The 26967-nt window shown below is 45.8% G+C and overlaps 1 long non-coding RNA gene across 1 annotated transcript in view; it reads right to left on the bottom strand.

The window, feature by feature from the left end:
• LOC309519887 overlaps nt 1–26967 on the bottom strand; it is an 88487-nt gene that overhangs the window by 7469 nt on the left and 54051 nt on the right. The window contains exon 2 of the long non-coding RNA XR_014214052.1: nt 6185–6281. This is a non-coding gene — a long non-coding RNA (uncharacterized lncRNA). The remainder of the gene's footprint in view (nt 1–6184; nt 6282–26967) is intronic.

The raw sequence follows: 26967 nt of genomic DNA, 5'->3' as shown, positions 1-26967 counted from the left end.
ATAAAATTTTGCAGCGTGAATTGTTTCTGTTCAGTGTTCCAGACAACCACATCCCTTTTGAGGCTAGTCATGCAGCATTCTTATAACATTTGGACCCCGATCAAAATCCTACCAAGATGAAAAATAGTCATGTGTGCTGATTTTTCACTGATGTTGATGGTTATTATTTGGAGGTCTAATCTTCCCTGATCTGAGATACTAAGGCAGGATATACTATACATTTAAAAATATGTAGGCAATAAATCCAAGTAACTACAAAAGCCAGATCAATACTGCAAAAGGGTAGAAAATGTTGGCATTATGGTTTGCCCCTGGAAATTCCATCTCACCTGCTGCTTTGTCCCAAACTCATAAGCATTCTCATTTCACTGCCTCATTATGTGTATGCTGATAAGAAGCATAGATTTTGTCCACCCTGCATACGTCTAGACAAAGGGCACAACAGCAGGACCACTGGGAACAATATATATCAGTCTGAGGACCATGTCCAATAACGTCTAGGTCAGGAAACTCTTAACTGCAGACTCAGGGAATTAAGTCAGCTGTCATCACTTCTTAATTAAACATAGCGGGGACTCACTTGCATTCCATTGCTGTGGCTAAGCCTATTTGTCATCTGTCCTCTCTTCACCAATAAACAACCCCAATCACCCCTGGGGAGGAAGGAAGAAAGTGGGGGTGGTAAAGGAAAGCAGGTAAGAATGCTTGGGAGTCGCTGCCTGATTGACACACAGGGTTAGCAACATGTACACCCATACTAACTAAAAAGCTGAGCCTTTACATATCCCAAGGATTCCTTGTTTACTAAAAACCCCTGAAAATGCAAACTAGAAAACATCTTTCCCTTGGAATAGTAAGCAAAGAAAATCCTAAAAGGTGTATCTGCATCACACAGAAAGCTGCGATTTGATACACACTGGGGTTGTGTACACATCAGACATTTAAAACACATTCCCCACCCCCACCCTGTCCACACCTCCTTTCTCTCTCCATTCTGCTTTGTGGCTCAGCTGGATGGAAGTCAGGTGAGCAACACAGCCCACCATGTCACCAGCTGCCAGCACAAAAGCTCTAGCTAACGTGGTGCTCCTCTCGATGTTGTTGGTCTTTGCAAGTCCTGAGCAAGCTGTCTCCCGCTCAGCCCAGGAAAGGATTGAAAATTGCATGGAGATTCCTTAAGAGTGTGGATGTCAACAAGGAGGAGAGAGTCAACCTCTCAGAGCTGTCTATGGCCCTTGACAACATGCTAATAGCTTCCGAGAGTGGATTTCAACACGAGTCTTTTGCTTCCCGTAGACACAAACTTCACTGTCTTGGAGCACAGGCAGAACAAATCTCCATTGAAAGAGAAAATGAAAGGACTTGAATGTTTTCAGATGTTTTTGAACTGTTTTAATGTACTCTTTGGCTGTTTTGTTGCCTGTCACCCTAAGCTCTTTCGGAGGAAAAGTGGGATACAAAAGTATAGCTCCAACCAGCATGCACAAAGGTCAAGAATGGTGAGTGCTGCAGCACAACATTGCTTGGAGAATGCCATGCTGGCTCCCCTGTGTGTAGTGTTGTGGTAAGAAGGTTGAAAATTCATCCAGATTTCAGAGCTCAGAGAGCATAGGCTCTGCTGAGTTTGCTGGATGAGTCTTTAGGTGATGGTGGAGAAGGGCAGTCCCTTCAAGGCACCTATTTCTGGCCCATGCCTAGCTGAGAGTGACTTGAACTTTGATGGGGGCCCAAGGTCATTCCCAGAAAAAATCATTTGGAAACAAACAGATGGCTTCATATAGCTTTCACACACACACACACACACACACACACACACACACACACGAGTCCATCCATCATAAATTCCCTTAGCATCAAATTCCCAAATCATTTTTATGGGGTAAAGTTGGACACAGATTGGCTATATCCAGTAGATCTCAACACTGTTAATTGATCTTACAAAAGCTCCAACTTGGGCTTTGAAAGTTGGACTGAACCAAGAAGTAGCGTATTTCAGTCTCTTGCAGCATGTCCCTAACCACTTTCATGTGCTAAAACATACTGAAAGCAACTGGCTTACGTTCAGTTCTACGTCTTTCTTTCAGATGAGGGAAATATCACATTAGGGCCCCATCTGCACCATACATTTAAAGTGCCATCATACCACTTTAAACATGGCTCCCCCCCCCCCAAGAATCCTGCTAACTGTAGTTTAAGGGTGCTGAGAGTGCTAAGGAGAGCCTTATTCCACTCCAAGAGCTACAGTTCCCAGAGTTCACTGCAGGGAGGGATTGACTGTTAAACCACTTATAATTCCCTGAGTACCTAGTACTCAGAAGAATATTGACTCTGATGGTGGAGGTAGAACACAGCTATCATGGCAAGTAGCCATTGAAGTGGGTTTGGCAAGGTTGTCAGTAAGCAGACGGGAGTCATTGTTCATCAACACCTGGAAGGCCAAAGGCCCCCAGTTTCTCCAATAAGTCAGAAGACAGAGGGGCATGTGCCCAAGGCCTTCTGGGAAAGAATGTGTCTGCCAGGGACCACATTGCCATACACATTCCTACCCTTTCATGAGCATCGTCCTAGTGGTAAATAAATACCATCCTGTCCGATAAAACTAGAGTGGGTTTCAAATGATGCTTTCATCTGTACTGGGAACTTATTAAAGGCAGAAATAAATGAAGCTGATCTTAATTTGCAGTCAGGGTTACCTACAGGGAGAGATTAAGAACCAAACAAGACAATAGCCATCTATTTCTGCCCGAAGATCAGATGACTGGAGAAGGAGGGAAAATTATCTCTCACACACATAACCTTTATAAAGCTGATGGGGAGTTGCCCAGGTAAGCCATTCCTTGTTTATTTTAAGCCACATTCCATCTGAGAAGCAAGCCAGTTCAAAATATTATTAAGAAACATAAGCAGGAATCTTCCCCATGTAGCTGAGCTGGGACACTGGGAGGTGACGAGGGCAGGGAGGAGAGAAGGTTGTTTTCTTCTGTTGCTAAGACAGATTTCTGCCTCCCTCCCACCTTCCCCTCATCCAGCCGTCAGTTCCTCCTTCCCATTGGCCTCCCGGTTGCATCGAATGATCGTGACAGGTTTTCATTCCCCTCGCTTTATTGGCTTAGTCTTGTGGCCTATTGTCAAGGGGAAGCAAATCAGATACCTAATCAATAGTTGGCAAAGGCTGCGAGAGGCTAGCCATTTGCATCAACACTCTCACTGTCTGGGCTTCTGCACTCAAGATAAGCATCGCCTTAGCCTGCGACAAGATGGAGCGCCACCATCCTATAACGCTGTTCGGTCGCAGAGGGAAAGAAGCAATTGCAAACTCTAGTGATGCCATTACAGGCCCAATACATTTTGATTTCTGGGGCAGAGCAGCAAATGACACCCCCTCCCTTAAGTTGAGGTGCATAAATACCCAAGGCCAATATTTTGGCATCAGAAGCGCTTCCTCCCCTCCTGCCTGTAATTGAAATATATCAACACTATATTTAACAATGCACAATTTGCTGTCAGAAGCAGCCACCTCACTCTGCCTAATGGCAGGGCCATCCAATGGGGAACAAAGGAGCATTCAAAAGAGCCACACTGAATCCTCTCACATAGAGGAGGAGCTGATGACAATGGTTTTTTGGAGAGCAGTGTTTCCCAAACTTGGGTATCTAATTGATTTTGGACTACAACTCCCATCATCCCTGACCACTGGTCTTGCTACCTTGGGATGATGGGAGTTGTAGTCCAAAAACAGCTGGAGACCCAAGTTTCAGAAACACTGCTATAGAGGATGACTTGCTCAAGGGCCTTCAAAAACCTCATGCTAACACTGCTTTCCACTATCCCAACCCCCTGCAATGCAGGGATCTCAACAAAAGCAGCCATGACAGATGGAGAGCTGAAGTCCAATGTAACATGGAGGGTCGCAGGCTCTCCAATCTGCTGCATCCATTGGGGGCTTTGCACTATTGGGTGATACACTGGTGCAAGGCAAAGCATTCAGTCTTCAGCAGTCTCCATCACCACTCATTGAAGCTTCCAGGGGGCTACAATAAGCAGGAGAGATTGGTAAAAGCTGGATGTCTTAACTCATGTGAGAATAGGCTGTTTCTGCTAGCAAAAAGCCACCATCAAATGCAATCTTTCATCATCATCATCAACAACATCATCATCTTTTAATACTTTATTTGAAGTTAGGCATGGATGGGTGTCAATTTTGGTTTCTCAGTTCCCCATTTTTCTGATCTGAAGTTCAGTTCTCCATATTTCCACATCAGTTTTCATTTTTTAAAAATATAAAATGTCACTGAACGCGACTTTCTCCCAACTTTCATGCTTGCATTAAATTTTGCCCACAATGCACATTCTTGCAAAGCATTTCCCCATCCTATAATGTATTTTGTATGTTATTTTCACTACTATGTGCATTTTTCTCATGCACACTTTGCCAAGTACATGCATTTTGCACACACTGCTTGATTGCATGACTACATTGCAAAATTCAGAAAAGGACAACTTTTAAAGGATGGCTCTGTTTTGGTTCCCATTTTGTTTCAGAAAGTACAGACTAGGTAACTTCCCCTTTAAGTGTGAACTGAAATGAATTTCTCCCCCATCCCTACTTGAGGTTAACACCTTTGAGCGTTTGGCCAAGCAGGATCTAAACAATTTTAAATGAACAGGCTGAAAAATCAATGTGGGGAAAGAGGGTCCTTTAGAGGAATTCACAATTAAAAGTGTTGGTGCTGACCTTTAAAGCACTAAACAGCCTCGGTCCAGTATTCCTGAAGGAGCTTCTCCACTCCCATTGTTCAATCCGGACACTGAGGTCCAGCACCGAGGACCTTCTAGCGGTTCCCTCACTGCTAGAAATGAGGTTACAGGGTACCAGGCACAGGGCCCTCTTGGTAGTGGCGCCCGCCCTGTGGAACCCCTCCCATCAGATGTCAAGGAAACAAACAACAATCTGACTTTTAGAAGACATCTGAAGGCAGCCCTGTTTAGGGAAGTTTTTATTGTTTGATGTTTTACTGTGTTTTTAACATTCTGTTGGGAGCCGCCCTGAGTAGCTGGGGAAACCCAGCCAGATGGGCAGGGTATAAATAATAAATTATTTTTGTTGTTATTATATAGAGGTCCTGGTCTCAGACTTTTAAAATCTGCAATCTTATGAGGAATGTTTTCCTACTGCCTGGTGCTTAGATTAAAGAGGGAACAGCTACTGTTTCAGGAGGGGACACAGGGCGTGATTTGGCTGCAACTAGAGCGCTTGCAGATTTCCCTTATAAGAACGTAAGAAGCTGAATCAGGCCAGGGGCCCGTTTAGTCCAGCATCCAGTTCTCACAGTGGCCAACTAGATGACTGTGAGAAACCTGAAAGCACAACACAAGAGCCCTCTCCCCTCTTGTGGTTTCCAGCAACTGGTATTCAGAAGCATCACTGCCTCCAACTGCAAAGGCACAGTATAGCCATCAGAGTTGGTAGTCATTTATAGCCTTATCCTCCATGATGTTGTCTAACCCTTTTAGAAGCCATTCAAGTTGGTGGTTCACACTGCATCTTCAGGGAGGGAGGGAACGCCACACTTTTAACTGTGTGCTGCATAAAGTACAGTGGTACCTCGGGTTAAGAACTTAATTTGTTCTGGAGGTCCATTCTTAACCTGAAACTGTTCTTAACCTGAAGCACCTCTTTAGCTAATGGGGCCTCCTGCTGCTGCCACCGCCACGCGATTTCTGTTCTCATCCTGAAGCAAAGTTCTTAACTCGAGGTAGTATTTCTGGGTTAGCAGAGTCTGTAACCTGAAGCGTCTCTAACCTGAAGCATCTGTAACCCGAGGTACCACTGTACTTTCCTTTTGCCACCCTTAATCTTCCCACCTTGAGCTTCATTGAATGTCCATGAGTTCTGGTCAGTGGTGTAGCGTGGGGGTGCAGGGGGGCGGGCCGCACCGGGCGCAACATCTGGGGGTTAGGGGGCGCAAATCCATGGGTTAGGGGGTGCAAATCCACGGGTTAGGGGGCGCAAATTACTTGCCTTGCCCCGGGTGCTGACAACCCACGCTACGCCACTGGTTCTGGTGTCCTAAAAAGAGGGAGGAACACTTTCTCTCTCTACTTTCTCCATGCCATGCATCATTCAAGCACTGTTACTGCTAAAACTGCAGAGTGTGTGTGTGTGTGGGGGGATATTTCATACCTGTAGCCGCTGGCATCCAAGAGAAGCACATGGCAGCCATGCTCCAGATGCATTCAACAGTTCATGCTTCTTCCTAGTTGTGTGAACACACTTCTTCCTGTGTGGATAAGAACAGAATCAAATATCAGCATTTTGACCCCACCTTTGGACATGCAGCAGAGGACTGCACCAGTTCCCAAAAGGGAACGACGCTTGAATCACTTACTCCAAAAATGTGGGTTTCAGCAGACAAAGCAAAGAAGACTCAGCACATTTTCTCCCCGCGCCCCCACCAATCCAAGGAAATGTTAAGAGGAAAAGGGAGTCACAGGTTACTTCCTCCAGTTCCTACTAGCCTGGTACCTGCAGTGCTACAGGCTCCATGCAGTATATTTATTCAGCCAGTAGATGTCACCGTACACTTCAGTGCATGACACTAGCAGAGAGGACCGGGGTCGCTTCTAACAAAGTACTAAAAGGGATTTTTCACAGCAGCACTAAGTAAAGCTATAATACTCCAAAATACGAGAAAATAAAAATAGATTGCTGGATCATCTAATGCCAGTATCTGCTTCTCACAGTGACCAGCAAGATGCCTGGGGGAAATCCACAAGTTGTTTGCAGGTATATGATATGTTGCGTTTTTTATTTTATTCTTATTTTATTTTATTTTAATAAGGTAGATTTTTTTTTTCATTCTGTACCTGCTGAATCATGTTAGTGGTGAGACAGCCAGTCATTTTGAACACTCCAAATAGAGGGGGAAAGTGGGATTAAAGAATGTTGGGTCTTATCAGATACCTTGAGCAGCTCCTGAATAAATACTTTACACACAGTAAGTACCAGGTTTAACCTCCGGCAACTCCAGCTCCCATTGTGAAATCCTATAGAGCTGCTGCCAATCAGTGCAAACAATACTTAGCTGCATGGAGCAATGCTCTGGCTTGGGATAAGGCAGCTTCATAAGGAAGGGGGAAGCAGGGAAGGATCTAATAAAATAAAAACAGGCACTGAACAGTATTGAAGCAATGCAAACACTTGGTGAAATCAGAGTATATATTGTTATAGGTTGGAGGGGTCAGTCTGAATGGTGCCTGTGGCTCCTTTTGAATCTGCAATCCTGTATCTCTGATGTAAGAGGAAACCAGTCAAACCAGTTCCTTAATGGCCTTGGCTGGCCAGTTAAGTACTGTCCTTTACATGTCCTAACAGATTGCTATAAGGACAAATGGGCGGGCCTTTTCTGGATGCCTCATCAGTTAGCTGGATGCCACATCACTTGAAGATGGGGAACAACAGGCCAAGGATTTTTTGTTTGTGGGTGAGTTTGGGGCTGATTCTAGAAGCAGGAGACACAGAGGCCTGTGTGCTGGAGCCAAGAGCTATGGTTTGGGGATCTCAGTAGGAGTCCATGGGGACGCAAGTTCTGTTGGAGTGTTGATGCTGTGAGCCCCTCCATCTTGTGCTCAGATTGGATATTTGAGTCAATAAAACCATACATCCTAAACACACTGCAATCTCCATTCACTATCATTCCAAGAAAATGGAACACTTTCACAGAAAGTGAACATGGCGTCGATGAGAACTTTGGGAAATAAAGAAGACAAAAATTAAAATATTTCGCACAGTACTACAAAAGACTAACCGGCTTACTAAACAAATTCAGAGGCTGTTAAAAATAAAGGAAGAAACAACACTGGAAATGTTTTATTGGGACTATTTGGACTAATTAAGGAATGCAGTACAATATTAGATCATTACTCCCTGAACTTCAGAGCATGGGAAGTCACCCAAAGATACATAATTTGGTATGACTATTTGGCTTTTTTTGATTGTATTGTATGTTTTAATGTGGTTTTTATTGGATTGTTAAAATGGATAACTTAATAATTTTTTTTTAAAAAAAAGAAGAAGAAAGAAAATGGAACCCTAAATAAGCACAGGAACACCTGGAGTCTCTCACCCCTCAGATATTGTGGTGCAAGCCACAAGATATTTTGTCAGTTTTGCAGGTGCATGGAATGTGGTACTTTTGAAGTGAAGAAGGATCAGATTAGTCAACTGATAGTACATCCAGTTCTTTTTTTTTATGGGGTACTCAAAGGTATGTAGCAACAGCACTTTTCACCCCCGAATGTTAAAAGGGTGGCACTTGCTATAACAACTTCATGGTGAGTACCGGCACTTTTGTTTCTTTAAAAAAATAAAGTAAAAGCACCTAGTACACCCCTGGTGTTAAGGACTATTAGGCTACAAATGTCCACTTTTTCCTCACATCTTTCATCCAAACAGCCCCATGCCATAGCAGGCCATGTACCTGTTCATAGAGCTGCATGTTTTCCTCCTGCAGCCTCTTTCCCTGAAGTTTAGCCTTACTTTTTTAAAAGAGAGAGAGAGAGAATCTCTCATAGACACTGATTGATGTCTCTTCCACAATCCTGAAGGCTTCCCCCCCACCCTTCCCTTTTGCAATTAACAAGCCAGACATGTCTAAATAAACTGGGGCACAATGACTTTATGACTAAGGCAGCGATGCCAGGCCCCCTGATGAATGTGGGCTCTTAAACGAAACCAAACAAAAATAAGCCTGGCTAACAAGTCTCTAGGCTTGTTCCTTCGGGATGACAGATTGACAAAACATAGGCTTTTTATAACTCTCAAACCAAAATAAGCCATTGACCCAGCTGCAGTGCCATGCTAAACAATCGCGGCTCTATATAGGCCTCACCAAGGCATTTTGTGGGAGCGCTGGATGGGATCATTTCAGGCCTTTCCACAGACGTTCTCCGGGTGGGGAGAAACTGGACATAAAAACGTAAGAAGAGCCCTGCTGGATTAGGCCAATAGCCCAACTAGTCCAGCATCCTGTTCTCACAGTAGCCTGTAGGAAACCAGCAAGCAGGATTTGAGCACCAGAGCTCTCTTCCCTCCCATGGTTTCCAAGAGCATTGTTTCCATCAACTCTAGAGGCAGAGCATAACCACTGTGGCTATTAGCCACCAAAAGCCCTCTCTTCCTCCATGAATTTGTATAATCCTCTTTTAAAACCATTCAAGTTAGTGGCCCTCACTGCCTACTGTGGTAGTGAGTTCCATAGTTTAACTGCGCACTGGCTATAGGGCCCACAGTGCACTTAGAAAACAAGAAGCAGTCATTAAAGGTAAAGGGTAAAGGGACCCCTGACCATCAGGTCCAGTCGTGGCCGACTCTGGGGTTGCGGCGCTCATCTTGCTTTATTGGCTGAGGGAGCCGGTGTACAGCTTCCGGGTCATGTGGCCAGCATGGCTAAGCCGCTTCTGGTGAACCAGAGCAGCGCACGGAAACGCCGTTTACCTTCCCACTGGAGCGGTACCTATTTACCTACTTGTACTTTGGTGTGCTTTTGAACTGCTAGGTTGGCAGGAGCAATTGGAGCTCACCCCGTCGCGGGGATTCAAACCGCCGACCTTCTGATCGGCAAGTCCTAGGCTCTGTGGTTTAACCCGCAGCACCACCTCCGTCCCTGAAGCAGTCATTATTTGGGTTGATTTTTTTTTAAAAAAAGGAAATTAATTCAATGGTGCTTTTTCCCCCTGGCGGTACACAGTACCAGCACTTCCCCCCCTCTTCCCAATCTTGCAGTAAGGGAAATACAGTAGAGGGTGGGGAGTGCAAGGAAGCAACTGTGGTGGAAAGGGGGGTTGCGAAGAGCTGAGGTGGCGGCAGGGAGGGAAAGGAGGCCCTTGTTCAGGGCTGCAGTTGCTGCTCTCAGTCCACAGGCTGCACTGTTCCCCCTCAGCTGCCTCGCAATGCGCGCTCTCCCCCCTTGGGTGCGCTGCCATGCTGCTGCCTCATTACGCCACAGGTGGCCAGGTGTGAGTGAGTGCTGTTTCTCCTTCACCTCTGCTTGCTCTTTCCATGCCTGCAGGGAGGGGAAGGGAAAAGATGAGGGGAAGAGGGAAAGAGAGAGAGAAATGGGAAGAGAAAGCAACCTCTGCTGCTTGGACCACTGTCCTCCATTCTGTGGCTGGGGCAAGCCATAAAGGCGAGCGGAGATGGTCCGGCTGGTTACTAGGAGGAGAGGAAGGGAGGAAGAAGAAGAAGAAGAAGAAGAAGAAGAAGAAGAAGAAGAAGAAGAAGAAGAAGAAGAAGAAGGAAGGAGTCAGAAGGAGGGAGGAACTTCCAGTTGCCGTCTAAAATGCTGTGGAAGTTGGAAGGAGAATTTAGAAGAGTTTGAAGAGTTTGGATTTGATATCCCACTTTATCACTACCCGAAGGAGTCTCAAAGCGGCTAACATTCTCCTATCCCGTCCTCCCCCACAACAAACACTCTGTGAGGTGAGTGGGGCTGAGAGACTTCAGAGAAGTGTGACTAGCCCAAGGTCACCCAGCAGCTGCATGTGGGGGAGTGGAGACGCGAACCCGGTTCACCAGATTACGAGTCTATTGCTCTTAACCACTACACCACACTGGCTCTGGAGAGTGAGAAGGAGAAGAAGGAGAAAGGGGAGGGCAGGATGCTGTGAGAGAGAGAGAGAGAGAGAGAGAGAGAGAGAGAGAGAGAGAGAGAGAAAGGAGGAAAAGGATTATGTGAGGTTCTGTGCTATTCACTTGTGTTCCTTTGATGGTGAGAGAGGTTGGGTTGGCCTAGGGTGTGGGTGTTTGTTTGTGATTGGCTGTGGTGAACCTGTACAAGCGACGCTGACACAAAACCCCACATATACTAAGTATAATAGAAACACCGCCACCCGACCCCACCCCCATCCATCTCCCCTTCTTCTTCCTAATGTCTCAACAAATGAAACTGATCTGTAAAAAATGTTACTTAGAGAAAAGAGAGAGAGATTGCACATACTTTTGTAAACTAAGAAAATCTTTAATAAAAATACATTTAAAAAAAGAAAAGGATTATGTGAGTACTGGCACTTTTTATATACAGAAAAAAAGCATTAATCATCATCAACAACAGCCTGAAAGGCCTCCCGTCTCCTCACAGACCTTCTTGGATGTTAAGATCTGCAGAGGAAGCCCTCTTGGTAGCTCTGCCACCCACAGAAGTCCAGGGGAAGTGATGGCCCGGGGGAAGGCATGATTTGAGACAACCCCTAAGATGTGGAATTCCCTCCCCACAGAGGTACATCAGGCACCTATAAGAGGGCAGTGCTGTGTAATGGTTAAGAGTGTTGGACCAAGATCTGGGAGGCCAAGGTTCAAGTTTTCACTCAGCAACTGGAATTCAGAAGCATTATTGCCTCTGGCAGAGAAGGTTGGACATAGCCGTTGTGGCTACTAGACCTTAATAGCCTTTTCTCTGTGAATCTGTCTCATCCTAGTGCACTGGGGGGCACTGTCCCTCCAGTTGTTGTGGGACTCCAGCTTATAGGGAGACATCCAGGAGGCAGCAGAGGTAGGGTGGCTGGAGGATCAAGCTGAATCCAGCCCTGATTCAGCTGCTTGCTGCATGACTTGGACTGTGTTCAACCCATTCCTCCTCATGAATAACCAGTCAAGGGTGGAGGTTCTCATTTGTACGCTCCTTTGCTTAATTTCTTGCAGCATCCCTAATTTGGGCTCAGCTGTTCATTTGCTTCAGAAACAAATGCACACACCCTGATCAGGACGACTCTGTGTGCATGGGTTAAAAGTGTCTGGCTTAAAACAGTCTATCAAAAACTTCATTCTTGTGGCCTATCCCCACAACACCTACTCACTATGGGCCCTACTAAAACAAACTGGTCAATGTCTAAAAGATATCGAGCATCAGAACAACCTGGCCACTATAAGGAAATTCTGCCCTTGGTATGTTCCTTTTCCACCTCTCCATTTTGATTCTCTGGCCCCATATCTCCCCAACCTATTATCCCAAAATACAGACATGCTTTTACACTTGCTAGACTAGATATTTTGCCATCTGTGGTACTTGAGGGTCGATTCCCAAAGATCCCGCCTGAGAAAAGTCTTTGCCCCAGTGGGGATGGTAGCATCGAAACAGCGGCACACGTCCTCCTGTCCTGTACTCTCTACAAAGACCTGAGGAACGAGATCATCACCCCACTCATACTAACCATCCCAGGGCGCTCAGCCACTGCCACAATGTCCTTTCTTCTATCAGATCAAAATGAGCAGATAACAGCAAAGGTTGCTAGGTTCATAGCAGGGGCAATCAGAATAAGGATAAGGGCCACTAACTGACTGCTGATTCAGGACTTTAAATTGTGCTCTTATATCAAATTTCCTTTTCTGTGTATACTGTAATGTTTTACTGTTGCTATGGCCATTGGCTAATGTGAATAAAGTTTTATCTTATCTTATGTGTGCATGGGCACAGTGGATCTCCTGACTCATTTCTGACATGCAACATGCTTGGCCAGTCTCTGCATATGGAAGGCCAACATCCAAGGCCCTTTTAAAATGTTGAAATATATAAAAAAATAAAAAATAGTCCAGTAGCACCTTAGAGACCTCCTACTACCCTCCTGAAAAAACCCCCACCCCACCCTTCCACTATATATAAGGGTCTGGACTTCTTTTCCAGTGTATCTGAAGAAGTGTGCATGCACACGAAAGCCTATACCAAGAACAAACTTTGTTGGTCTTTAAGGTCCTACTGGACATTTTTTAAATTTTTTTATATATTTTGACTCTGTCAGACCAACACGGCTACCCACCTGAACCTTTTAAAATGTGTTAGAGTTATTGGGTTGTTTTTGTTTTTATTATGCATTTTGTGTTTTTATATTGTAATTTTTATGTCGTAACTGCCCTGAGACCTGTGGGTATTGGGCGGTATACAAATTTAATAAATAAATAATAAACAAACATCTAAAATGGCTCGTTTTTCATCCTATACAGCAGGATACATTAAATGTCTGTGTGCCTGCATGCAGAGACCACTGTTGCCCACTACAATGGCTGATTTAGCACATTTGTTCCCGATTACTCTCATGTAGGGCCTGAAACACCAGTCCAAGTTGAAACGCAACCCTGCTGTATAGTGTCGGCCTCCGACTTAGCACTTAAATGCTGGAAACAATTCCGTTTGGATCTGCTTCGCTGAGAGGCCTTGTTACTTCAACACTCATGTTCCCAACACACATACTGTGCCTTGAATATGCTCAGCCCTTCAAATGGCACCATGCCTGAACCGGCTCGCCCAGGGGCATGCTAATGCCATGTCAGGATAAAGTGGGTAACGAACAGTAATGTTATCCACTGCTCTGCACAAAACCTTGGCACTGCCTCTTGCTTCCGCTCTTGGTGACACCGGCAAGCGTGCCAAAAGGGGAAGAGGAAATTCTCCAAATCAAAGGGTGTGTGATTGGGACCTGCCAGTCCTCGAGACTGCCAAAATGTTATAGTATGGCAGCGGGCCTCTTGTCAATCCCCAAAGAGCATTAATGATAGGAAATATGGATATTACTTGCAAATATGTAGACTTCTCATCTGGCTAGCCTCATGGAATTTAATGAACTGTAAAGGATGACATTGGTTGCTCACTCGCTCAGAAAGAAAGATGGCGGACATCCAAAAGACAGTAACCCTAGGTGGTCAAGTGCTGTTTGACTAAAAAAACCCCACAGAGGTAGAAGCCAAGGAGACAATGTGGACAATGTATATGCTATTATTTTCTGGTTTTCTGCCCCTGGGCTGTAAATATCTATGGAAAAATATGACCGCACAGCCACATTCTGTGGGGTTCCATTGGCAAAGGATATAATCTCTCTTCAAATTATAGTCCTCCAATATGTATGTTTCATAACAGTTGCACTGCATTATGAGTTTTTGTAGTCTTAAGGGCATGCTGCAAGCTGCCTAATATTAGGACCTGGGCAAAAAGGTTCAAAGTATCAGGACAATGGTGCAGTGCTCACTGCTTTATGGAAAAGTGGATTTGGATAAGGTTGACCTTGTTCTGAAACACTATTCAATTGTAATTGAACTATACATTTTGAGTCAAATTCTGCGATTAACAGAATTGGTTGGCAATCCTCTTGATAATGCAAAACCCAGTGAGTTACAAGTGACAAAAAAGTCTCCTTGAAGAAAACTATATTTAGTTTGCCTTTAATTTGTTACAGCTTCCATTTAAATCAGGTGCCACTTTAATATTCAGCATTGGTGCAAACACTCCCTGGCACACAGCAGTGATGTCACTGGTGTGCGCCAGGGCCTTGGTTTCTAAGATCAGGCTTTCAGTCTTGGGGTGTACACTGTGCATATTACAGACTGCAGGATAAAGATTATACAATTAAAAGATTAAGGAGTGCAGTCTTAAAATTAAGCCAATGGATTCCACCCTCCTCCACCCCCATCACTACAATGCAAGCTGTTGAGGCAACATCACAACTACAAAGTGTAATTATCTATTAGAGTGTGTGGCTCCTGCAGTTTTTGTTCTTTTGCATGTGCTTAAAAGCACTTTTACAGCATGCCAGACCATTTTTCAGTGTGAGGGCTGGCTTCCCTTTGGGGCAAGCTTGTAGGGGCCAGGTGCTCGCAGTGGGAAGAGCATGGAATCTGGCCAGAATTGTTTGGAGAAAGGCTCACAACTCAGACCCAGTTCCCAATGAACTACAGAATGCACCACTGTATGACTCCTCTAGGAAAAACCCCCTTCCCTTGGAAAGAAAGGCTCTAGACTGGGGCAGCCAACTTGGCAGATCAGTTAGCTGCTGGACTACACATCCCATTTCCCATAGCATTGGACATGCTGGCTAGAGCTCATAGGACCTGCAGCCACGCAACTTCCAGAGGGCATCAAGTTAGATTGTACACTTCACCAAACTATGATTCTCAGGAGCAGGCATGGGGAATCTGTGGCCCTTCAGATGCTGCTGAACTCAGCTCCCAGTCTGTGAGTTAGGATTGCAGCCAAAGTTATTTTTGCACGATGGTGTGCTATACCCTGAGGGAAGGGGCACATCAAAAGAAGGGTGTTATGAATCTTCCATAGTTGCCTGCCAGACTAAGGGGTCAAAGGAAGCACTGACTCCTGCTTGCTCTGCGGCAAGGATCACTTTGTTTCAGGTCTGTTGCGTCAAAGCTTCCTTACTTAAAGGGCAAGGTCGCTGGCAAAAGAACTGATGAGCCCTGGTTCTCCATGAGGGACACATTCCTTTGGCATTGTTTTTAACCTTGCATTGAAATAAAAAGGTGAGTTACACACACACACACACACACACACACACACACACACACACACATATATCACAGTCATACATCGGGTTACAGACGCTTCAGCTTGCGTTTTTTCGGGTTGCGGACTGCAGAAACCCGGAAGTACTGGAACGGGTTACTTCCGGGTTTCAGCGGTTGTGCATGCACAGAAGTGCTAAATCATGCTTTGCGCATGTGCAGACTTGCCGAATCACAACCCGTGCGTGTGCAGCCGTGCCGCTGCGGGTTGTGAATGTGCATCCCACATGGATCACATTCGCAACCCGAGCGTCCACTGTATATGCAATTGAAATTGAATCATCTCATCAGTTGTGATCCCAGGAACAACTTAAAGGCAAAGGGACCCCTGACCATTAGGTCCAGTCATGGACGACTCTGGGGTTGCGGCGCTCATCTCGCTTTACTGGCCAAGGGAGCCGGCGTACAGGTCATGTGGCCAGCATGACTAAGCCGCTTCTGGTAAACCAGAGCAGTGCATGGAAATGCCGTTTACCTTCCCGCTGGAGCGGTACCTATTGATCTACTTGCTCTTTGATGTGTTTTTGAACTGGAGCAACTTAGAATCATAGAATCGTAGAGATGGAAGGCACCCCAAGGTGCATCTAATTCAACCTCCTGCAATGCAGGAATCTCAGCTAAAACAACCATGACAGGTGGCCATGCCACCTCCAGTTAAGAACCCCCAAGGAAGGAGAGCCCACAACGTCCTGAGACAGTTCTACTGTCGGACAGCTTTTAGTGTCAGAAAGTTCTTCCTGATGTCATCTAGTCCAACCCCCTGCAATGCAGAAATGCTTTGCCCAATGTGGGGCTCAAACCCATGTCCCTGAGATTAAGAGTCTCATGCTCTACCGAGTGAGCTATCACAGTCTACTAGTGACTGCTCATTCCTCAATGAAAAAGCGAACTTTGCATTTTATTTCACAGCCAACACCACTTGTGTCCAGCAGAGGGCAATAGCACACCTGCCACTAATTTGTCACCTGCTCCTCCATGACACTCTCTACTGACGCGTGCCGGCATCCTTTCATTTTGTTAGTGCACGTTTGCGATGGATACACACTGGCAGTCGAATCCTGTACTTCCACCAACTAGGTGCGACTTTGTTCACACAACCACAACCAGGTTGTGGCTGTGGCTCTAGATGCAGAGCAAGCACCTAAAACTTCACTTGCAGGCTGGTGGGATGCTCCCTTCACTGTAACAGACTGAGGAGCAGAGGATTTCTCAGGCAGCTATCAGGCACCAAAAGAAATATAGAGGGGGGAGGCCTTCTTCAGCTTGAGGACCACATTACCTTCTGAGCAACCTTCTGAGGGCTTTATGCATGTGGTGGGCAGGGCCAGAGGCAAAAGTGGGAGGAGCAATGGATGTCAATTTTACCTTTGTACAGTAGGCCTGTTCCTAGACATGCTCTCCCGCACCCCTATCTATTCTCCACCTAGGCAAGCAAGAGGCATGTTCAGAGTTCAAGGACCCATCCCAGCCAGCAGGGCTTTTTTTCAGCTGAGAACACCACTGACAAGGTTCTTCTTCAGCTATAAGGCAAATGTCAGTACAGTGGTACCTCGCGTTAAGAACTTAATTTGTTCTGGAGGTCTGTTCTTAACCTGAAACTGTTCTTAACCTGAAGCACCACTTTAGCTAATGGGGCCTCCTGCTGCTGCCGGGCCGCCGGAACACGATTTCTGTTCTCATCCTGAAGCAAAGTTCTTAACCTGAGGTACTATTTCTGGGTTAGCGGAGTCTGTAACCTGAAGTATCAGTAACCCGAGGTACCACTGTATTAGATGAGGTGGCTTTGTTCCTCCTGTTTGCCCTTTTGAATGCAAACAGTGGCTTAAGTGAGGTGCCTACTAAATGCCAATAAGGAAGGACCCCATTCCGGGCTAAAAGAGCTTTCTTTTCCACGATTAAAGCTGGAATTCTATGGCTGCTGAAGGTTAGAAGAGTTGTCTTGTGGTATCCATCATTAAAAAGGCCCTTGATTGATTTTAAGACGATATTTCCAACAGTACAACCTAGAAGCAAATTCAAATGTTGCTTAGCCCAGTAGGCTGACTTCTAGTAAGGCAGGGCCCCCCTAAATGGAAATAGCTGCAGAACAATCTCACATGATGACATACACAACCAGCCCGGACACGGCTTTGCCACCAGCACTTTAAATTGGGCTGGAAACACCGGCAATCAGGGCAATGGGTACAAATATGCTCCACTCACCCGATTTCAGTCAGGAGCTGAAGGCCACAACTGCTTGAAGTTTCCAAGCAGTCTTTAACTCTCTTTGACATTACCACTCTCTTGATCTTTCTGTTCCTCCTTCTCTTCCTCACCATCATTTGGTTGCCTGCCATTATGCCAACAATGATGATAACCAAGAGAAGGAGTGGCATTTCCAGGGGCTTTGCAGGCCTGTGGGTCAGACCTGGCCTTTCCCCCTCCCTGCAGGCCGTTGTGAAAGTTGGGAGGGCCAATCACCTGTCAATCATCTATTGCCACCATGCTGTCCAGCAGCAGCTACAAGGAGTGTCACTGCTAGTACTGTGTCAGCTGACTGTCACTGACAGCGTGCCCCAATTTGTCTGTTTGCAGATGTGGTTTGGATTCAAACTGTGCTTGCAAATGGACATTTTTATTCTGGTCCTATACAGACTAGCCTATTGCAGGGGGTGGGGTGGGGAATGGCTATTTGCATGGGCAGTTTGGATACAAACTGTGTCTGCAAATGGAGAAAGACAGACCCACGGCTGATTGGCATTGAAAGTGTACCTTCAGAGGGCTCACCTTCAGTGCCAACCAGGTGATACTGATAACAAACTCTCAGGGCTGCACAAGGGAGTTCTCAACAGGGAACTCCTGAGTACAGCTGATCGCGACAGGCTCTCTGTCGGTGCCAATGAGCTGAACAGCACTGGCAACACGCCCTACTCGCAAAGGAGCATTTGGGAGCTCCCTTTAAGTTCCTAGTTGCTCCTTTGCAGTCGGGTCCTTATCTGCCCAGCACCCGATGTCACATATGACAACAGGTGTGTGGGCAGGTGGGTTTGTTTAGTGAGAAATGGGCTTGGAGGGGTCAACTTAGGGCCTATGAGCCAGAGGGTCCCCATGTTTGCATCTTGAGGCTGGTTCTCCCTCTTTGTCTTCTCCTTTGGATGATGATGATTAGGAGTAAAATTCAGCCAGAACTGGTTGTGTGTCTAGATTTCTTCTTCCCTAGTGGTTGGCCTTAAAGATACAACCTCTTCTTCCCAGTGACAGAAAGGTGTGTTTTGTTTTTTTTAAAAAAGGTAAAGGACCACTGACAGTTAAGTCCAGTCACAGACGACTCTGGGGTTGTGGCGCTCATCTCGCTTTACAGGCTGAGGGAGCCGGCATTTGTCCACAGACAATTTTTCCGGGCCATGTGGCCAGCATGACTAAGCCACTTCTGGTGCAATGGAACACTGAAACCAGAGCAGCGCACGGAAACACAGTTTACCATCCCGCCGGAGTGGTACCTATTTATCTACTTGCACTTTTGGTGTGCTTTCGAACTGCTAGGTTGACAGGAGCTGGGACCGAGTAACGGGAGCTCACCCCATCGCGGGGATTCGGACCAGCGACCTTCTGATCGGCAAGCCCAAGAGGCTCAGTGGTTTAGACCACAGCACCACTGTGCTCCCAGTGACAGAAAAGTGTGTGGCTTAACAACAAAAACAAGCAAAAACCAAGACAGCAGCCCTGTTATATGTCTGACTTTCCCTCAAGCTCCCTCAAGCTGAACTGGACGAGGAATCTCCATTTCCACCTTACTATCTCAGAAGACTATTTGGATTCAGAAGACCAAATTGCCACCATGCTAGGAGCCAATGACTGCAGAACAAGGCAGCAGCCTTCAAGGGCACAGAGCAGCTCCTCCAAAAGCAAGACTGGCCTAGTCGGCCTTGAGATGGCCTCTGAAGCATGCTGAAGCTATATAGTTTTCTTGCCCTGAAGGATAGCACAGTTGGTAGAGCATGAGACTCTTAATCTCAGGGTTGTGGGTTTGAGCCTCACGTCGGGCTGAAAGTTCCTGCATTGCAGGGGGTTGGCACTAGTTGATCCTTGTGTTCCCTTCCAACTCTGATTCTATGACTGAAGGGTTGGTTGGTTGGTTGGTTGGTTGTTTGGATGCATTTGTAGCCCACCTTTTTCTTCAAGAACCATCAGGTGCCATACATGCATTTTCCCCAACACCACCAAAATCCTGTGAAGCAGGTTAGGCTGAGAGGCAGCAGTTACGATAGCACTTGCCTGAAAGCAATTTTACTGCAGCAGGTGGGGAGACTGTCAGATTACACTGGGCTACCACTCCCATCACCACACCAACCATTCTGGGTCCTATGAGAGCTGTTGTCTGACAATATTAGGAATGGACCATGCTAGTTATCCTTGGTGTACAGTACACCATCCTGAGCTCCTTGAAGGAACAGCAGGATTTTTTTTTAATGCAAACTATTTATCAGTAAATTGAAATATGCAGGTATTAAATCTCAAGCACAGAGATGCACAGAGCAATTCCACATACAACCCCATCATATGCCACACATATGCGTGCATCACATGATCTCATTTATGCAAGTCATTGTGGAACATGCTTCACAGTGAGGATCTTTTTAAAAAATAATAATATTGTGCAGCTTAAAAAAAAAGTCTATTGAGTCAATCACAATGGGGGGACCCAGCCACAGCACACATGCCCCCCAACCCCTCTAAGCTACTCATTAAAACCTTTGCTAGTTAATCTTCACCTCTGTGCTGGAAGATGGGTTCTATGCCCTGGGCTTAAACCCAGCTCCTTTCCTGTCAAGTTCTGTATTTGCAGGACGGTGTCGGGTGGCAAAGCTGCCACACTACTCTTCTTTTTCGCCTGTGACTTCAAATGAATTCAGCACTGATTTGTTGCCCTAATCGGAATTCATTGACTTCCTGCCTTTTGCAAATTGATCATAAAAACGTGTTAAAAGTCAGTCAAAATGGAAATCCAAAATTACGTGGCCTCCTTACGGTTGCTATGGCAACAAAGGATGTTCCTCTAGATGAAGTGTGTGTGTGTGTGTTTGTGTGTGTGTAAAAGGGCAGGTGTCCCTTCCCCAGATAAGCCAAAATACCCTGATTCTCAGCTTTCTTTTAAAAAGAAGAAAAGAAGAAGTGTGTTTGTTCCATTTGGAGAACATGAAATATGAGACAATATGTGCAACCTCAATTCCCATTTCCTTTTTTAAAAAAACAAGCCTGTATTTATTTATTTGGGGCATTTGCATCACACATACACATTCCTGGGGATGCCCATACCTCTCATAGCGATAGTTCAGGGCAGGTCAAGCCTAAGGCATGTTGTTGCCTGAGGTGAAGAACAAGCTCCTGCCCTCCTTAATACCCCACATAGAAGCATACTGAAATGGCAGCCAAAACTTATTTGAAGATCTTCAATGTTTCAGAGCCCTCCACCACACAGCTCTGTCCTCCCAACATCACACCACCATTCCCTGCTCCTCAGCATCCGCCACCTTGGGCGACTGCCACATTCGGCCTAATGGAAAGGCCAGTCATGATTTGTTGGGATCTTTGTTCCATTCAGCCCTGTATACATCACAAGCAGCACCGCTTCCCTTCCACTGCGCCTCATCTTGCACCCAAAACTATGTTGCTCATCTCACAGTCTGCTCTGGCAAAACTACATACCATATATAACGTACTTAATTAATTAAGTAAATTACATAAATTGTTGTTATGTCATCCCACCCCATTGTTTTTAATGCAAAGGAAACCCTGTGCAAATGGGGGTGGGGAATGTAGTCAATGACATATTATTTTGCAGATGAAATAAAGCAACAAGAGTAAATGCCGCTAGGATTCAGTGGAATGAAGACTGGTGATTTCTGCTCCTGTTCCCATTTCTGTTGGAATTCTCTGACATGCCTACAGATTTTGCAGAGTGCAAAAGGGAATACTTCTTTGTGCATTGTGCAATTAATCTATGGAACTCACAGCTGCAAGGTGTCAACTTTTAAGGAGGCCATCCATAAGGCAATGTCCAGCATACACCATGCCCTTCTTGGCACATGTTCTGCCATGAGGAAGGGTTGGATTGTGAATAGGTAGTGAAATATATCCTTTCCCTTACAAGAGTGGGGCTTCTTGAGAAGGGGGCTGGAACTTTCAGCCATCACCACTCCTGAAGCAGCACCTTTTGGGTTATAAAACAAGCGACACAAATCTCCTGAAAATCTAGTCCCTCTCTTTTAGGGATGGATTTGTTAAGATCATAAGAACAACTCTGTTGGATTAGACAAGCTATCTATGGCAGCATCGGTGTCCTGTTGTGGCCAAATGAATACCTGTGAGAAGCCCATTAGCAGGTAGGGATGAAGGAGAAATTTGACACTGTTCACACTTCAGCACAAACCAACAACATCTGTACTTCCAGAAAAAAGACACAAGCCCAAATGAACATAATAACTTTAGAAGAGCTTGAAGGATCAGACCAATGACAGCATCCAGATGCCTGTGGAAAACCCACAAAGAAACACCCATTCTTCAAACTTCACACTTCTCTGAACTTTTTTCAATGCACTTTTCTAATGAAAAGCAGTGTTTACTAAGAAAAAGTGTACATAAAATGTATATATTGGTCAAAACGACAAAGAAAGGCCCATTATATTTGACCTTGATACCAGAAGCTAGTTTTTGTACACACTCACTCATCCCTCTCTATCCTCTAGCCCAGTGTTTCCTAAACTTGGGCCTCCAGCTGTTCTCAGACTACAGTTCCCACCATCCCTGACCACTGGTCCTGTTAGCTAGGGATGATGGGAGTTGTAGTCCCAAAACAGCTGGAGACCCAAGTTTGGAAAGCCCTGCTCTAGCCAGACAAGGAAGAGGCATGATCAAAGCTGAAGGATACATTTCAGTCAGGCAAAAACACTTGGGTGTGAAACATAACCCAGTGAGGGGTGTGGGCCGGGTCTGAGTTTCCGCACCCCTGCTATAGAGAAAGGCAAAGGCACAACCCATGAGAATGTATGGATTGTCTTACTGGAGCAGAGCAAAAGGCCCATCTTGTTGTGACCCTTCAGAATTGGACTTCAACTTCAAATGGTCAGGGAGGATTGGAGTTGTAGACCAACACCATCTGCATCATTAATCCAGACCCTCCATTTAATCCAGCATTCTAATTCCAAATTGCTGGAACCCATGTCATATCCCAAAAATTGGGGATGGGGGGATGGGGTCGGGACACCAGTAGCCTGTGCAGCTGCTTCATCCTCTAAAACCCTGATTGTCTTCACTGCTTTGTGACCTATCATAGGGTTCCTGAGATCTTGCCAGGATCAGCCAACAGCACTCCAAAAGTATGACAGATTATGCAGAACCGTTTCCCCTGCCTCAAAGACAGGGGTTAAGAAGATTAAACCAGTTCACTGACATCACTCATCAGAAGCTGACGGAGCAGTCAAAATTCAAGAATCTAGACTGCTTGCTAACACAAAGTTGTGCATCCCTGACCCGAACCAGTGCTGTCACCATTCTTATAAAAACAGCAAGAATTTTTCAGTGGCAAGATCAATTGCCTGCCTGGCCTAGTTCTTGATAACTTCATTGAAAATGTTGATAGTTTTGCATGCATACAGAATTTGTCTCAAGATGTGCAGGAATGCTGTGCAAAGTTTATCTCCCCATAGCTGTTGCTGTGGCCCGCTGGTTCGACAGTGGGTCAACAAAGGGCACTTTGGGCTGTTCCAAGAGTCTAAAATGAGCTTTGTCTGGATCTATGGGGTGTGCATGAGGATGGCATCCTGCCCTCACAGTTGCCAACCAGATGCCTGTGGGAAACCTGTAAGCAGGACATGAGCATGGGACCACTTTCCCCTTCTGTGGTTTCCAGCAACTGGTCTTCAGAAGCCACAGCGCCTTGTAGCCATTAATTGCCCTCCCTTTCATGAATTTGTCTAATCCTCTGTTAAAGCCACCCATGTCATTGGCCATCACTGCCTCCTGTGGAAGTGAGCTTCACAGTTTATGCATTGTGTGAAGAAATACTTCCTTTTATCTGCCCTGAATGTGTTCCAACATTCATCTTAATTGGATGTCCACGAGAGTTCTTGTGTCATGAGAGTGGAAGAGAAACTTTCCTCCATCCACTTTCTCCATGCCATGCATAATTTTTATAAGCTTCCATCATGCCACCTCTGAGTCGTCTTTTCACTGAACAAAAACGTCCCAAACGCTGCAGTCTTTCTCCTGAATGTCCATTCAACCCTGCCCATTTGTAAGACAACGGATGATTACTCAGGCGCCCTAAGGGCTTTTGATCGGGGTAAAAAATGGGGTAGGATGAGAGAAATTGGTGTGAAGATGAGCGAGGCAGAAGGAAAGGGCTGGAAGGGGGCAAGGGCAGGATGGAAGAGTGCCTGCCTTCGACAGTCAAATCTACGCAGCCCCTCAAAAGTGACTTACCACTGCACTATTAAAACAAAGAGTTCATCCGAGCATGCACAGAGAACCTTTCCAACACCACCCAGCAACTGCAAGGCTTTCTCCTGCAGACACACTCATTTGCGCCTTTCATTGTGGAATCTGAGCTCCCTACAGGATAAACCCCCTGTTCCCAATTTCCCCAAAGGCATCTGCTGTTGTGTCTTTTACCCTAGCACATCAGTATCTATTAGAAACAGAACAGCCTCCTCCTTCTCCTCCTCCTCCTCCCAAACGTTTTCTTTTTCCACCGCAACGCAGTCTGCTCCTCTCGGAGCCTCCTTTCCCCCCTTACAACGGGCCTCTCATCAGGCTCAGTGACAACATCGCTTAGCTGCTGCTTGAGAAGGACGCACTGGAATAATAATCAAAAGGAACCTATTTTCTGCCGCAATGTAATCCCTGCTCCATTGCCATGGTACCAGACGGTGGTCTTTTCCTTTCAGTGACCAGGCATGGTCCTCCTCGATTTCTCCTGACGGAAGGCTTTATTCTCCCTTTGCATTACGCAAGAGGCCTGGATTGTCTCTCCTTGGGAGGAGAGGCGGGCATTAAAGGTCGATTGATCCTTCAGGGACCCGAGCCGGTTCCGGGCCTTTGAAATCCTTGACTAGGAGCTCAGACAGAATCCTTTCGATGGGACATAACAATAGGGAGAGATGCTGCCCCGCCACTCTTCTGCCTTTCAAGGAATCCTGCCCACCCAAGAAACCTGCAGCTTTTCTGATCCTCGCCTTAGATACAACAGTCACTAAATGCAATGGAAAAGCACCCTGTTTTTTACAGAAAACAAAACCTCTGCGTATTGATGCTTGGCACTCATTGTTAATAGCTATGTGTGGGGAGAGGGGGTGCAATGAATTAGATGTTTGATGGGTTTTTTTAAAAAACAACAACAACAACAGCAAAACAACAACAATAATATTATGAGTCGCACACAGCATGCTGGAGCTCACCTGACCTCCGGACAGTTGACTCATTGCTGCCATCCAGGAAGGGGAGGCGGCAAAGAGGCCTGCATAGTGTGAACACACTCACTGCAGTACCACTTTGGCTCAACCAGCACATGTGAACCACACCGACTGCCCTGCCACCTTGCTTCTCCCCCTCTCAGCAAGCAGCAGCTTCTCAGCTGTCAGGATTTTTTAAAAATCCAGTGAATACCTCCCAATTCCACCCCCCCCACCCCCACGCAGTTTACAAATTTAGGAAGCGGTCTGAGCGACCTACCTTTTGTATTTCTTATTAAAAGAAAAGCCAGGAGTAGGTGCTTGAGAGAAGTCAGAATGTACAAATGGACCCTCCATTCATCTGCTTAATCCCTTTTCAAGGCCACTTGAGCTCACATCTTGTGGCCCTGAGTTCCACAGATCCATTGCAAAGGTTGTGAGGAGGTGTTCCCTCTCCACTTTCCTCCAGTGGAGGAAACTTGGATGAGCCCAAGTTCTTGGAGAGGGAGAGAGAGGGAGAGAGAAGCTCTCTGTATCCACTTTCTCTAGACCATGTAAGCCCTTCTCATGTCCTCTTTTCATCGAAGGTAGGAATGTGTAACCTCTGGCCCTCCAGATGTTGCAGGACTCCAACTCCCATCAGCCCCAGTCAGCCAGCATGACTGATAGCTGGGGATGCTGGGAGTTGTAGTTCAGCAACATCTGGGTGTGCACAGGCTCCCCATCCCTGATCTCATTTGCTTTTTTTCTTATGGGGTGGTGTGACTTTCATCACTCGCTGTTACCACCCTACAGTCCAGAGAGGCAGAGTTCACCTGACAAGCCATTGTTGTCTCATAGGAGTACGAATGAAGATATTCCAATTGTAATCATTTCAATATACTTACAAACGGGGCAAGTGTTCTGGCTGCATTGCTCAGCTCATAGCAGCACCAAAATAAAAGATTTCTAATTGCAATTGTTTCCATATGACACCAGCAGGGGGAGCGTGCATATATTTGTGACAAGCATGTCCCCTCTACACAGCGCTCTCCCTCTCTCTCTCTGTCCCATAAATTTTCTCTCCCGCTAACCCCCACTTGAAATAACAAACTCTTGCCAACATTTCCCATTTCATAGGATAGATTCATCGTTATTGGCTTAAATGAGATTAAAGGAAACTATGTTACTGGATAAAAGCAATGATAGGGCAGGAAAAAGTGGGAAGCTAAAAATGACCCTGGTGTTTTTGGCATTAGACTATTGCTTCCTACTCCCTGCTTTCCCTCCTAATTATTTAAAAATGCAGACATAGTGAAATGAGAGGTTAAAAGCAATGGAACAGGAATGCAGGGCCTCTTGAGCTTTTAATGCACGTTATGCATTTGCAAGAAATGAATCTATTCATGCAGGAGCACCCACACTTTGGAACTTCCTGCCAATTGACATTGTGCAGGTGCCTTCACTATACTGTTGTTGGCACCTGCTTAAAACATTTTTGGCTGAAGCAAGCCTATCCTGGTATGTAGAATGTTGACATGTGCATTGATATGGTTTTAGCTTGTGGTTGGATTTAATTATTTGTGACTTTATTAAATACTTGGTAATGTTATTATTTTCTTCTTTCTACAAACCACTTTGCAGTTTTATTACAATTAAGCGGCATACACACACACAATTAATCGGAGCCGGCCCTACCGTTAGGGAAAATGAGATGGATGCCTCAGGCAGCAGATGCTGTAGGGCAGGAGTGATGGTGAGTCATCAGAGGACGGAGCTGGATGCGTCTACAATAGAGCCTGTGCTGAACCTGTTAAGCAAGCTAGCCATCAATAGGTGCAGTGAAGGATTTTGTGCTATCATCAGGGTTGGACCAAAATGGGTGGTTTCATGTTAAAATGCAAACTGAGGAAAATCACCACCATCAACACACACACACCGGCAGCCAAGAACACACCATAATCTATCCTATTGGCTACAAGAGAACGCTTCTTTCAAGCCAAATTTCAGGGGGAACAGGGACACTCCTGCGGGTTTATGTGTGCCCCTGGACTCCCTGTTGGTAACCTCTGATGGAGATGAAGGTCAGGCAATTTCCTTTGTTCTCTATGCATAAGCATTGTTTCTGTTGAGGCTGGGGGCATCAGTGCCACCTCCTCTGGCCAGAAAGACACTGCCCTTTCCCCAAGGCATATTGGGGAGCGAGGCAGCTGGAGCATGCCC

This window comes from Podarcis vaucheri (genome assembly GCF_965113315.1).
Source record: "Podarcis vaucheri genome assembly, chromosome: 15".
Classification (NCBI taxonomy): Eukaryota; Metazoa; Chordata; class Lepidosauria; order Squamata; family Lacertidae; genus Podarcis; species Podarcis vaucheri.
This window is presented reverse-complemented; position numbering and strand designations above follow the sequence as displayed.